Source organism: Odocoileus virginianus, chromosome 2, assembly GCF_023699985.2.
Source record: "Odocoileus virginianus isolate 20LAN1187 ecotype Illinois chromosome 2, Ovbor_1.2, whole genome shotgun sequence".
Lineage (NCBI taxonomy): Eukaryota > Metazoa > Chordata > Mammalia > Artiodactyla > Cervidae > Odocoileus > Odocoileus virginianus.
In genome coordinates, this window is record NC_069675.1 from 28876400 (window position 1) to 28889507 (window position 13108).

The 13108-nt window shown below is 35.7% G+C and overlaps 1 protein-coding gene and 1 long non-coding RNA gene across 3 annotated transcripts in view; both read right to left on the reverse strand.

Annotated features, from left to right (window-relative positions):
* The window catches only part of FBXO11 (F-box protein 11), a 109793-nt gene that overhangs the window by 91258 nt on the left and 5427 nt on the right, over nucleotides 1-13108 (reverse strand). The gene's annotated exons all lie outside the window — the stretch shown is intronic.
* Nucleotides 2445-8748, reverse strand: LOC139038716 (uncharacterized). The gene is made up of 2 exons (XR_011491802.1): nucleotides 5081-8748; nucleotides 2445-3542 (listed from the first exon to the last, which is right to left on the reverse strand). It is a non-coding gene; the product is annotated as an uncharacterized lncRNA (long non-coding RNA).

Below are 13108 nucleotides of genomic sequence, written 5' to 3' on the forward strand. Positions count from 1 at the left end.
AAAACACTGAGCTCTTACTAGGAGGACATTATGCTACGTGAAATAAGCTTGTTACAAAGGACAAATAATATGAAGCATCTAAAATAGTCAAACTCACAGAAGTAGAGAGTAGAAGGGCCAGGGGAAAGAGGAAATGAAAAGGTGCTACTCAATGGTTATAAAGTTTCAGTTATGAAAGATAAATTAAGTTCTCATGATCTGATATAAAATGTCTTGCCTATAGTTAACAATACTGTATCATATACTTAAATTTTGTTTAAAAAGTAGATCTCATGTTAGATATTTTTACTACAAAAATTTTTTTTCTAATTAAAAAGTGTTTGCACTCTTTAATCATTTGGAATGTACTTCTTGTTACTGTACAAAGTAGGAAATTAAATGTTTTTCCAAAGGAATAATCAATAGTCTCAATATCATTTAGTGAACAGTAAATCGCTTCCTTATTGACCTGAAATACCATCAGTATTATAAATGGATACTTGAATTCACAGTGGAAAAAAACTCTTACCTCTTCAAAAGCATTAACCAGTTTTTATGCATCTGAAATCAATTACACTGGGAATCATCACATGAACCTGTCATCATCATGGTTTACCTTACACTGCACAGTATAATTGCTTTTTACCCCCAACCAGTCACAGCCAAAACAGGAAAAAAAAAGAAAAAAAAAAATTAAGTCAATCAGTAAGAAGTAAACCATAATTTTATTTGCATGTTTTTTTAACTAAGACAAGTAGTCTTAAAAAAAATAAATTTGTTTAAATTATGGAATTACAGAAAAGTTTATCAGATCAATAGATTCAACAAATCACTAAACTGAAAAATGAACAGAATGAAAATAAAATTCCAGAACAAGAACAGATACCACCATTACCACTGATTCAGTTCAGTTGCTCAGTCGTGTCCGACTCCTTGCAAACCCATGAATTGCAGCATGCCAGGCCTCCCTGTCCATCACCAATTCCCAGCGTTCACTCAAACTCATGTCCATCAAGTCAGTGATGCCATCCAAGCATCTCATCCTCTGTCGTCCCTTTCTCCTCCTGCCCCCAATCCCTCCCAGCATCAGGGTCTTTTCCAATGAGTCAGCTCTTCGCATCGGGTAACCAAAGTATTGGAGTTTCAGCTTCAGCATCAGTCCTTCCAATGAACACCCAGGACTTATATCCTTCAGGATGGACTGGTTGGTTCTTCTTGCAGTCCAAGGGACTCTCAAGAGTCTTCTCCAACACCACAGTTCAAAAGCATCAACTTTTCGGCGCTCAGCTTTCTTCACAGTCCAACTCTCACATCCATACATGACCACTGGAAAAACCATAACCTTGACTAGACAGACCTTTGTTGGCAAAGTAATGTCTCTGCTTTTTAATATGCTGTCTAGGTTGGTCATAACTTTCCTTCCAAGGAGTAAGCGTCTTTTAATTTCATGGCTGCAATTACCATCTGCAGTGATTTTGGAGCCCCAAAAAATAAAGTCTGACACTGTTTCCACTGTTTCTTCATCTATTTCCCATGAAGTGATGGGACCGATTTCCTCACTCAACACTGACTGGGAGTGAGGAAATCTGTGTTTTAATTCCAACCTGAAGAAGTGAATAAACCTCAAGAATTGGCTCTGTGGTTCAATTTTCAACATTCTACAATTTCTAATTTGCCACCTCTAAGATTTAATTAAAACACCTAATACTAACAGCTGCCACCAAATAAGTTCCTATCTTTAGTGAGATGTTAATTTACACCAGTATAGGTCGTTAATCTAACTTAAATTCATTTTCTCTGGCTATCTTCTGAGCACACATAAAAATAACTGAACAACATTTTTAAGACTTTCAGTCATGTGAAAGTAATTTTTTTTTTTAATTGAAGTATAGTTGATTTACAAAGTTATGGTAGTTTCCGGTACACAACAAAGTGATTCAGTTTATATATATACACACACACACACACATATATGTATGTGTGTATATATATATATATATATATATGTGGGTGTGCATATATCTTTTTTATATTATTTTCCATTATGGTCTATTACAGGATATTGAATATAGTTTCCTGCACTATACAGAGACCTGTATAGTACTACTGTACTATACAGTAGGACCTTATCTATTTTATACAGATACACAGTAGTTTGTATATGCTAATCTAAAACTTCTAATTTATCTTTCCCCACTGTCTTTCCCCTTTGGTAACCATAAATTTGTTTTCTATATCTGAGAGTCTGTTTTGTTGGCAAGTTCATATGTGTCATATTTTAGATTCCACATATAAGTGATAACATATGGTATTTGTCTTTCTCTTACTTTACCTAGTATGATAATCTCCAGATCTAATCATGCTGCTGCAAATGACATTATTTCTTTCTTTCTTTTTTTTTTTTTAATGTCTGAGTACAGTTCCATTATGTATACAGGCCACATCTTCTATACCCATTCATCTGCTGATGGTCATTCAGGTTGCTTCCAAGTCTTGGCTATTGCAAATAGTGCTGCTATGAACAGTAGGGTGCAGGTGTCTTTCAAATTCATTTTCTCTGGATACCCACCCACAATTGGGATTAGTGGATCATACAGCAACTCTATTTTTAGTTTTTTAAGGAACCTCCATACTGTTTTCCATACTGGCTGCACTAATTTATATTCCTACCAAATGTATAGAAGGGTTCCCTTTTCTCCACACCCTCTCCAACTTTTGTTACATATAGACTTTTTTAATGATGACCATTTTGACTGGTGTGAGATGATATCTCATTGTTGTTTTGATTTGCATTTCTCTAACAAATAGCAACATTGAGCATCATTTCATGTGTCTGTTGGCCACCTTTAGAGAAATAGTCTGTTTAGGTCTTCTGCTCATTTTTTGATTTGGGTTGCTGTTGTTATTGAGTTGTGTGAATTGTTGGTTTATTTTGCAAATTAAGCCATTGCTGGTTGCATTGTTTGTAAGCATTTTCTCCCGTCTGTAGGTTGCCTTTTAGTTTTGTTTATGGTTTCTTTCACTGTGTAAAAGCTTCTCAGTTTGATTAGGTCCCATTTGTTTACTTTTGCTTATTTCTATTGCCTTGGGAGACTGGCCTAAGAAAACACTGGTATAATTTATGTCAGAAAATGTTTGTTGCCCATGTCTTCTGTTTTATTGTTATCATGCCTCATATTTAAGTCTTTAACCCGTTTTGAGTTCATTTTTTTGTATGATGCAAGAGTGTTTTAACTTCACTAATTTTCATGTAGCTGTCAGTTTTCCCAACACCACTTACTAAAGAGACTTTTCCCTCCATTGTATATTCTTACCTCCTTTGTTGAAGGTTGACTGACTGGTAGGCATGTGAGTTTATTTCTGGACTCTCAATTTTGTTCCACTGATCCATATATTTGTTTTTGTGCCAAGACCATGCTGATTTGATTCCTGTAGTTTTGCAGTATTGTCTGATGGCTGGGAGAATTATGCCTTCAGCTTTGTTCTTTTTCTTCAGGACTGCTTTAGTAATTCTGGTTCAGTTTACAGTTCCATATAAATTTTAGGATTATTTGTTCTAGGTTCTGTGAAAAAGGCCAAGGATAATTTGATAGGGATCACATTAAATCTGCAGATTGCTTTCGGTAGTATGGCCATTTTAACAATATTGATTCTTCCAATACAAAAGCATGGGATATCTTAATTTCTTTGAATCATCCTCAGTTTCCTTTGTCAATGTTACATAGTTCACAGCATCTAAGTCTTTCACCTTTCTTGATCAGGTTTACTCTTAACTTTTTTAAGTGCAATTTTTAAAAGAGACAGTTTTTTACCTTCCCTGAAAGTAATTCTTAATTTATCATTTAGCTTGTTCCTCTTTAAGATAACATTTAGGTTTTTCTAATGTATGTTTTTTCCCAACCATTCCAAAACTTCTATGATACTATACCATGTGTTTACATGTGCACACATACTTTAGGATGATTCATTCAACTATATACCAAATCACTTTCTGCTTGATTCTTCTGGCTCATCCCTTCTTAGTTACTACTCATTTTTTGGTTATTTCCACAAAGATTGAAGCCCATTTGTTTGTTCCTTTTTTCTTAGACTATTCAAAATAATTTGACTTCTATTTTCGGTTTTTCAAGTACTCAACCTTATCACCTTTTAAGATTTCATCCATGAAGTTAATATGCTCAGCCACTTAAATCAGTGATTATGTGGACAAATTTGAGTCCAGGAGAGGGAAAGGAAATAGAAAGACCCATTTAGTAAGTATCTGCAAATGTCTAGCACTATTTTTAAAAGTTGTAGATTCCAGACAATACAACTTTTAAAAAGTTCTCCCAACTGCCACAATATCAATATGACTCCTTCATAAAAGAATAAAATGTCTTATTTAAACCTGGCTCTGTTGTTCTTGTTCTCTCTTTAACTACCAAAAGTCACTAGTACAGAAAAATACATTTATCTATAATCAGTTCTTCATAAAACCATGCTGATTATCATCTAGAATCTACATTTAATGACTGATTTGCCTTAAACTGTATTAGTGTGTGCTCATGCTCAGCTGTGTCTAATTCTTTGCAGTCCTACGGGTTGGAGCCCACCAGGCTCCTCTGTCCATGGGATTCTCCCAGCAAGAATACTGGAGTGGGTTGCCATTTCCTACTTCACTAGATGTTTCTGATCCAGGGATTTGAACCCAAGTTTCCTGCATCTCCTTGTTATTGGCAATCGGAATCTTTACCACTGAGCCACCTGGGAAGCCATAAACCATATTATTAGTCCCTGAAGGAGATCAGTCCTGGGTATTCACTGTAAGGACTGGTGTTGAAGCTGAAACTCCAATACTTTGGCCACCTGATGTAGAGAGCTGACTCATTTGAAAAGACCCTGATGCTGGGCAAGACTGAGGGCAGAAGGAGAAGGGGACGACAGAGGATGAGATGGTTGGATGGCATCACCGACACAATGGACATGGGTCTGGGTGCACTCCAGGAGTTGGTGATGGACAGGGAGGCCTGGTGTGCTGCAGTTCATGGAGTTGCAAAGAGTCGGACATGACTGAGTGACTGAACTGAACTATAAAAACAAAACAAAAAAGCCAAACAGTCACCTCATTCAATGAAAGTTCTGGTGTATTTTGTGGAAAATGCTTGTTTTCTCCCGGTTTAGGTTTGTGAAGTGTCTATAAGATAAACAGAAGACTAGTCAGGTGAGCATTGAGATGAGTTAATTCCAAATCTAATTACTAAATTTAAACTTCAAAGGTCTGTATTTTTTGAAAGACATTGCCAGGTTTTTATTTATTCCCAAACTCATTAGATCCCACAATCCAAAACTTCTCCAAATATAGTATCTTAGAAAGGAAAGAATATGGTTTATTTAAAAACTGGCAACGATGAAACGATTTCCCCTAGCAATTTTTGCTTGAACTTAATTAACTGATAGCCATTAATTTCTTCAGCGCTAATACCAGTTTTATGAAAAGAAAAATATTCTCCCATATAAAATTATCAAATAGTCATGAACCCTTACCACCAGGATACAGAACAAGCATCCATCTGTTGTAACAATAATAAATCTTTTATTCACCTAATTATTCAGTTCGTTTGCACACTAAATTTCCATCTTTCATCATTCAGTCAGGCATGCAATTAAAATTTTATTTTTATGTATTTACTACCATAACCTACTGTCACAGACATCCTGGAAAGACACAATCACTGGCTCAAACTTCCAAATATCAAATTTTGCTCTAAATTCTGAATTCTGACTTTCTGACCATCAGTTATCCTCATTTCCTATATATGACACAGTTATATAACTATCTTAAAGTTATAATGAATACAAAACCCCAAAATGTCCATAAATAAGCATTTAAAACACACTTATGGCATTAAAAAATGTAGTTTTACGCTTTTATTCACATTTAAAATGACCCACGTGGGGACTATGTCATCAAACCAGGTAGAATGACTTTACATCACAATTAGAACTATTAAATTTTTAAACACACACACTCCTCCCCCTTCCAGATTCCATAGTCTTTGAAAAATAAAAAACTAGAGGAAGAATTTAAAAAATCACCTCACCTCCATCATCCTAAGGACATTACTGTTAACATTTTACCAAGCAATTTTAGACACTTCACAATATCAAGAGTACACATTCCCAGTTTCACTGTGTTTATGTGTATGTTATCAAAGTATGTCTATGATTGCTATGTGACATTTTTCTAGCCCTCTAAAACCAGTCTTAACTTCACAGACTCAGATTAAATTCACTACCTCCAGATCTCCCAGCTCAGTTTTTCAGCATTAAAGACTTCAGCTAATAGGTTCTCAAACCAAATAACTCAGAAATAGAGAACAGGTTCCCTGTGAGAGACAGCAATAGAGATACTGAGAAAGAATCAGAAAAGTCCATTAAGGCATCCTGAGACTTACAACTACTAGGTATGTGGGATTACAGATGCTATGAAAAACCTGAAAGTGTTGTTTATTTCTGCAATTGAGCTTAAATTCTAGCAACACGATCTAACTTTAACCTATTCTCAGTTTCTGGATGTAAGGGCAAAACAATGAATGTAATGAAGAAGGACAAATACCATGAAAACAAGACGAATGACTCCAACTCTGGGTAGTTTCCTTCACTTGGTACATGTTTCTTTCTCAGTTACATCAAAGCACCACAACTTGGCTTAATATTTAGGCTGCAGTAACTTTCTAAGTGTAGCACAAAGGTAATTCAATGAATAACTAAATGGTAAAACATACAGTAAAGAGCAGGGAGTCATAACAAAACTTTATCTTAATAGCATTGAACTGAAAAACCCACTAAGAGACTTTGGTCTTGCAGACTGTCTAATGTTAAAATTACAAATGAAACATCAGATACACACACACACTCATTCCTTAAAAATATATACCAGAAGACAATGAAAACAGTATCAACACACTTATTTACAAGACATCATGATCTGAAATGCTATTTATATTCAGTCTCTAGAACACTACCACCACCCAAACTTAGATCTCGCTGATTTATATTGGTAACATAAATGATACAGAAAGGGTTTCAGAGCATCTCAGAAGTCAGAACTTATTTAAAATCTAATTAAAAAAAAACTACTGCAAAAAGAAGAAACCACTGCAGAAAAAAGAATAACCAAGGCACTTTGAAAAGCTCCTATCCCTCTCAAATTTAACCAGTAACAATTACTGAATGTGGCTATGCATGAAAAAAAGAAGATAAAACAGAAAGGAAGGTGACAATCTTCACACTGCTTGTTGCAGACAAGAAAGAACTGTTAGCACTAACGCTGGACTGTTAAGTGCTGAAAGAGCAGACATGAAATAATGAAATCTTACTCCTCTGGTAACTAAGGCTACTGTATCATCAGTTTCAAGCAAATAGTTCCTTAAGAACAGAGCCCATCTGTCATTCTCAGGGGATACTTGTATCATAAAGTGTACAAGCTTATAAATCACTAACACTTCAGCACATGCTCTCACTTGATGAAGAACTTATCAATGATGCTGGAAGAGGCACTTTTACACCTTCTTCCTATGTGAAAGGAATGAAGAGATCTGGTCAAGGAGTAAAAACACAATTCTGAAAGCAAAACATGCCACCATTTTTCTGTGAAAGTTTTATAATTTAAAAATAAGTTAAATGTAAGATAACAAAGGATAACCAAAATATGCAGAAAAACAAGAAATGAAATAACTGACCAGACAATGTCAAAATATTTTCATAGGAGTTAAAAGGGTAAGTTTTAAAAAGCAGTGAGAAACAGTGTTCCAATCTGAAATGGAGAATCAAAAATATTCATGGCAGCAGTAAAGAGAAACAACAGTTTTTGGAATGAAGACTCAGAATCACATGTTAAGTTCCACATTAGTTTTAAAAATTCTTAAGTATAAAAAACAAGATTTCCCCTCTCCTCAAAATAACCTAACCTATGGTCTTTGGCTGAAGAATTGATGCTTTTGAACTACAGTGCTGGAGAAGACTCTGGCGAGTCCCTTGGACAGCAAGGAGATCAAACCAGTCAATCCTAAAGGAATATTCACTAGAAGGAATGACGCTGAAGCACCAATACTCTGGCCACCTGATGGAAGACCAGACTCTTTGGAAAAGACCCTGCTGCTGGGAAAGAGTGAGGGAAGGAGCAGAGGGCAACAGAGGATGAGATGGTTGGATGGCATTACCAGCTCAATGGACACGAGTCTGATCAAACTTCAGGAGACAGTTCAGGGGTCTCAAAGAGCCGTACATGACTTAGTGACAGAACAACAATGATCTCTGGGGAAAACTTCAACATATTAATTTGATGGGTAAGCTTCCTAACACTGGATTGTTAAAGTGTGTGTGTTAGTTGCTCAGCCATGTCCAACTCTTTATGACTCCATGGACTGTAGCCCACCAGGCTCCTCTGTCCATGGGATTCTCCAGGCAAGAATACTGGAGTGGGTTGCCATTTCCTTCTCTATGTTAAAGGATACACAAGCAAAAATATCTAAAGACTTAAGAAAAACACTAGTATCTGAAATAAATTGTTGTAACGACATAAGGGATCATATCCATATTTGTCTTAAAGCTGTTTTATCTTCCATTTCTTATAAAGAAAATAAAGTTTTGCCCATCTAGGATGTTGGTAATGTTTCTTGATCTAGGTATTACTGATTACATAGACATACTCACTTTGCAAAAAGGCAATAAGCTGTATCAGTGATTTGTGTGTACTTGTATACTTTCACCAAAACTTTTAAGTTAAAAAAAAAGCTCATAAAAATTATTTCTACAACTTAAATCGTAGAATTTCTGGTTGTATTTCTACAACTTAATTGTAATACTTAAACTGTATGTCTACAATTTAAATGTAGTTAATTTATATATGTAGTACACACACATATAGATTATATAAAGTTATATATCCATATCCATATGCAAGTTGCTCAGCCATGTCTAACTCTTTGTGACCCCCAGGACTGTAGCCCACCAAGCTCCTCTGTTCAAGTACAGTTTTTAATCCAAATGACCATTGCTAATGTAAATGACTTATACATATTGTCATTTGTACCCACTCAAGTTCTTTCTCTTTTCTCCAATCAAGTGAAAATTACTCTTTTTGGGGGGAAAAGTAAAACTTCAGAAAAATCTAAGGTTCAGAAATACTTCATCAGGGAAAATAAACATATAAGGTAAATGATTCTTGAAAAAAAAAAAAAACTTTCCAGTCTCCCTCTCCTCTGATGTGCTCATTTTGCCTGTGAGAGAGCACTCCTTCCTAGAAAGTCTTTCTCCAAATTGCTTATTTCTCCTATCAATTTTACCGGGCTTAAAATATCAAAATTTGACCAAATAATCAGTTTCTTCAAATTACAAATATATCTCAAAGGATTACAAAGATATCAGTCACTCACACACAACCGTGTCTACTTTTTTGCGGCTTCCCAAGTGGAGCAGTGGTAAAGAATCCACCTGCCAATGCAAGAGACACAGGTTTGATCCTGGGGTTGGGAGACCCCCTAAAAGAGGAAATGGCAACCCACTCCAGTATTCTTGCTTGGAAAATTCCATGGACAGAGGAACCTGGTGGGCAACAGTTCCTGGAGTCACAAACAGCCAGACACGACTAAGGACATGTATACACACTTTTTAAAAACGGAGGTACAGCGAATGCACAACTATTTGTAAGTTTCAGGTGTGTTATGTTAAGTTTCAGTGTATGACACAGCGCTTCAATGTTTTGTGTCTACTTCTAACAACTGTAAAAAAGTTCTTCTATATAAAGAAGAGAAATGAGCAATTCCATAAATTTCTTTTATCATACAGTTTGCGAAATATACTAAATTCCAAAATATACTATCTTCACCCATTCTCATTTCTTTTAAACAGGTCTTCTTTGATCTTCTCTGCCATGATACAAACTTGAATGACTCCCACTTGCTACTGTTAAATTCTACTCACTTCTTATTTGCTTTTTCAAAAATGCAGATCAATTACTAGTAACATATGCTGCCACCAGGGAAGCCCACACACACACACACACACACACACACACACACACACAGCGCCCCCAATCCTCAAACTACAACATGTGACTATGTCTTTCCTTTTCCCCACTTGCTTACTCCTAAGTGTTAAGTGCCTCATAAGGCCATGTGTTCTTACACATACGTACACATGTATACACACACACAATTATATAGTATGGATGTAAGATACAAAATTAATACTTGAGTGCAAAAAGAGTTCTTATCTAAACCCAAGTAGAGTCAACAAAGGCTAAACTGATTCAAGTCAGCTAGTAACACATTGTACTCTCAGCCATTAAAAAGAATTCATTTGAATCAGTTCTAATAAGATGGATGAAACTGGAGCCCATTATACAGAGCGAAGTAAGCCAGAAAGATAAAGACCATTACAGTATACTAACACATATATACGGAATTTAGAAAGATGGTAACGATAACCCTGTATGCAAAACAGAAAAAGAGACTCAGATGTATAGAACAGTCTTGTGGACTCTGGGAGAAGGCGAGGGTGGGATGTTTCAAGAGAACAGCATTGAAACATGTATATTATCTAGGGTGAAACAGATCACCAGCCCAAGTTGGGTGCATGAGACAAGTGCTCAGGCCTGGTGCACTGGGAAGACCCAGAGGGATCAGGTGGAGAGGGAGGTGGGAGGGGGGACCGGGATGGGGAATACATGTAAATCCATGGCTAATTCATTTCAATGTATGACAAAAACTACTGTAATGATGTAAAGTAATTAGCCTCCAACTAATAAAAATAAATGGAAAAAAAAAAAAAGAAAGAAACCAACATCAAAGGCTGAATTCACATAGTTCCTCACAAACTTTCAGCAGTCAAAGATTGATACAACCCAACTCAACCATCTGAGGGTTGAGTGTACACTACAAAAAAGCTAGATTATCACCATTACCAGAAAAATAATTTTAAAGCAGTTTCTTGCCTCATTTCTACCAATCAAATTATTTCTAAACTTTTTGAGAAAAGTTGCCTTTCCTCACAGAAAAGATAACTGGCACCCCATCTCTAATAAGATGTGAAAATATACATTAAAAAAATTTTTTTTGGGCCACACAGTGCATGCAGCATGCAGAACTTCCCTGATCGGGGATTGAACCTATGCCTCCTACATTGGAAGTACAGAGTCTTAACCACTGGGCCACCAGGGAAGTCCTATTAATGTTTTAAAGTTTAGCCGCCAGTTGACAGTGTTTAATAATGTTTTCTCCTCTGTTGAACACAGTCATACCATTTTCCATTTGCTAGAAAAGCATAACATTTGACAATTGGATTTTTAGAACCTGAGAGAATAAGCAACTAATTTACATGATATGATTTAAGTTTGCTTTTAACTATACTATCTTACTTGCGCATCTTTTAAAATAAAAAAATACACAACATATTCATTTTCAAAGTAAATATTTTCAATATTTGCCTTCAATTAAAATAAATTATATAAAGGAAGTTAGTTGGTTTCATTTCTCTATTTTCTAAGGATTAAGTTCAAGCACATATATTAACCAAACTTATACAAAAACCTCAAGCTATGCATGTAAAGACATCAAGTTATGCATGTAAGGACCCCAAATTATGGTGAGAAAAGAGTAAACAGTACTTAGTCTACAAATCTGTCAAAATTCCTACTGAAGTCTAATTTAGCTCACAATTTTTTCCTTCCTGAAATAGTCCAGTCTATAACTATGAGCTAAAAAATGACTTAACGCCCTTTATTCAAAACTTATGAGTAATTCAAGGGAAATCTAACCTTCTTTGTACAATGAGTGCTTAGTGACCTCATCAACAAACTGGAAAAACATGTGGGCCAATCACTGCAATCTCATCTGGAAACATGAGGTAAAATTATGATCAGAAAGCTACTTAGAAATGGGAAACCGAATGATTTAACTATCACTGGCATCGTACTATTGTATCAGCCTTCGATCAGATAGGTGGAATAGGACAGGAGACTGATGTGCTCAAGGTTTAGGAGATTCCTTTCTCTGGAGGTGATGAAGATACTCAGTCAAATGTATTTCAGTATCTCCGTTTGATGGATAACACTAGGATATATAAATCATATTTTAAATTCTCTGCTACTTACGAAGTACAATCACTGCTGTGTAACAGTCATCGTACAGAAGTGCTAAGAGGTATGGTATATAAGAAAAGTATCTGGCACAGACTCTAGTACGTAAGAAACAGTCATGTTTATTACTCCAGATACCCATTTCTTCTGTTATTCTTTTTTCAAAGAATATTTCCATTCATTAGATATAAGATGACTGATTTACAGTTGCAAAGCGGTTTCTCTGAGGTTCCACCACACCGCCTGGACTGCATTTTGGGATGTGTCAGAAACTCCTTGGTGACTCACACATATTTTATTTCTTAGGTTTAGTTTTATAAATGGCTGCTTCTGTTCCATACCATTATTTTTAGTATTTAAAAGCACTGCTATTTATTGAGCATCTACCATATGCTAGGTACTTCACTATCTCTTATCTTTAAATTACTGTCAGTGTAAATCCATGGCTAATTCATTTCAATGTATGACAAAAACCACTGCAATGATGTAAAGTAATTAGCCTCCAACTAATAAAAATAAATGAAAAAAAAAATAAATAAATTACTGTCAGACAAGTGTTACCATCCCTATTTTAAAGATAACAGAGTAAGGCTCAGAGCGGTTACACTTCTTGCCCCATGTCACACACACACAGCTCATTAGTGGTGTGGCTAAGTTTAGAACCTACCTCTAGCTAGCTCTAACTCTGAGCTCTTCCCAACATACTATCTCCAACTGTCTCATCCCTTATATTTTAGGCCCTTATAAATTTGCTTTCAGAGGGCAACAACTACAATTTGGGAGTACCCTGCTTACAACCTCACAAAATAACCAGTTTTCTGGAAGACAAGAATGCACTTTCAATGACTGATAAAACTTAAGAAATGGAAGGTCTAAAACATTGTAACCCTTCAGAGACCAACTGGACAAGACAAGACACAAAATAAGAGTAACTAGCTAGGAATAAAAAAGAGAACAATTAAGACAGTAAGAGACCTCAAGGTGAAATAACTTATTATAAATTATTTCCAA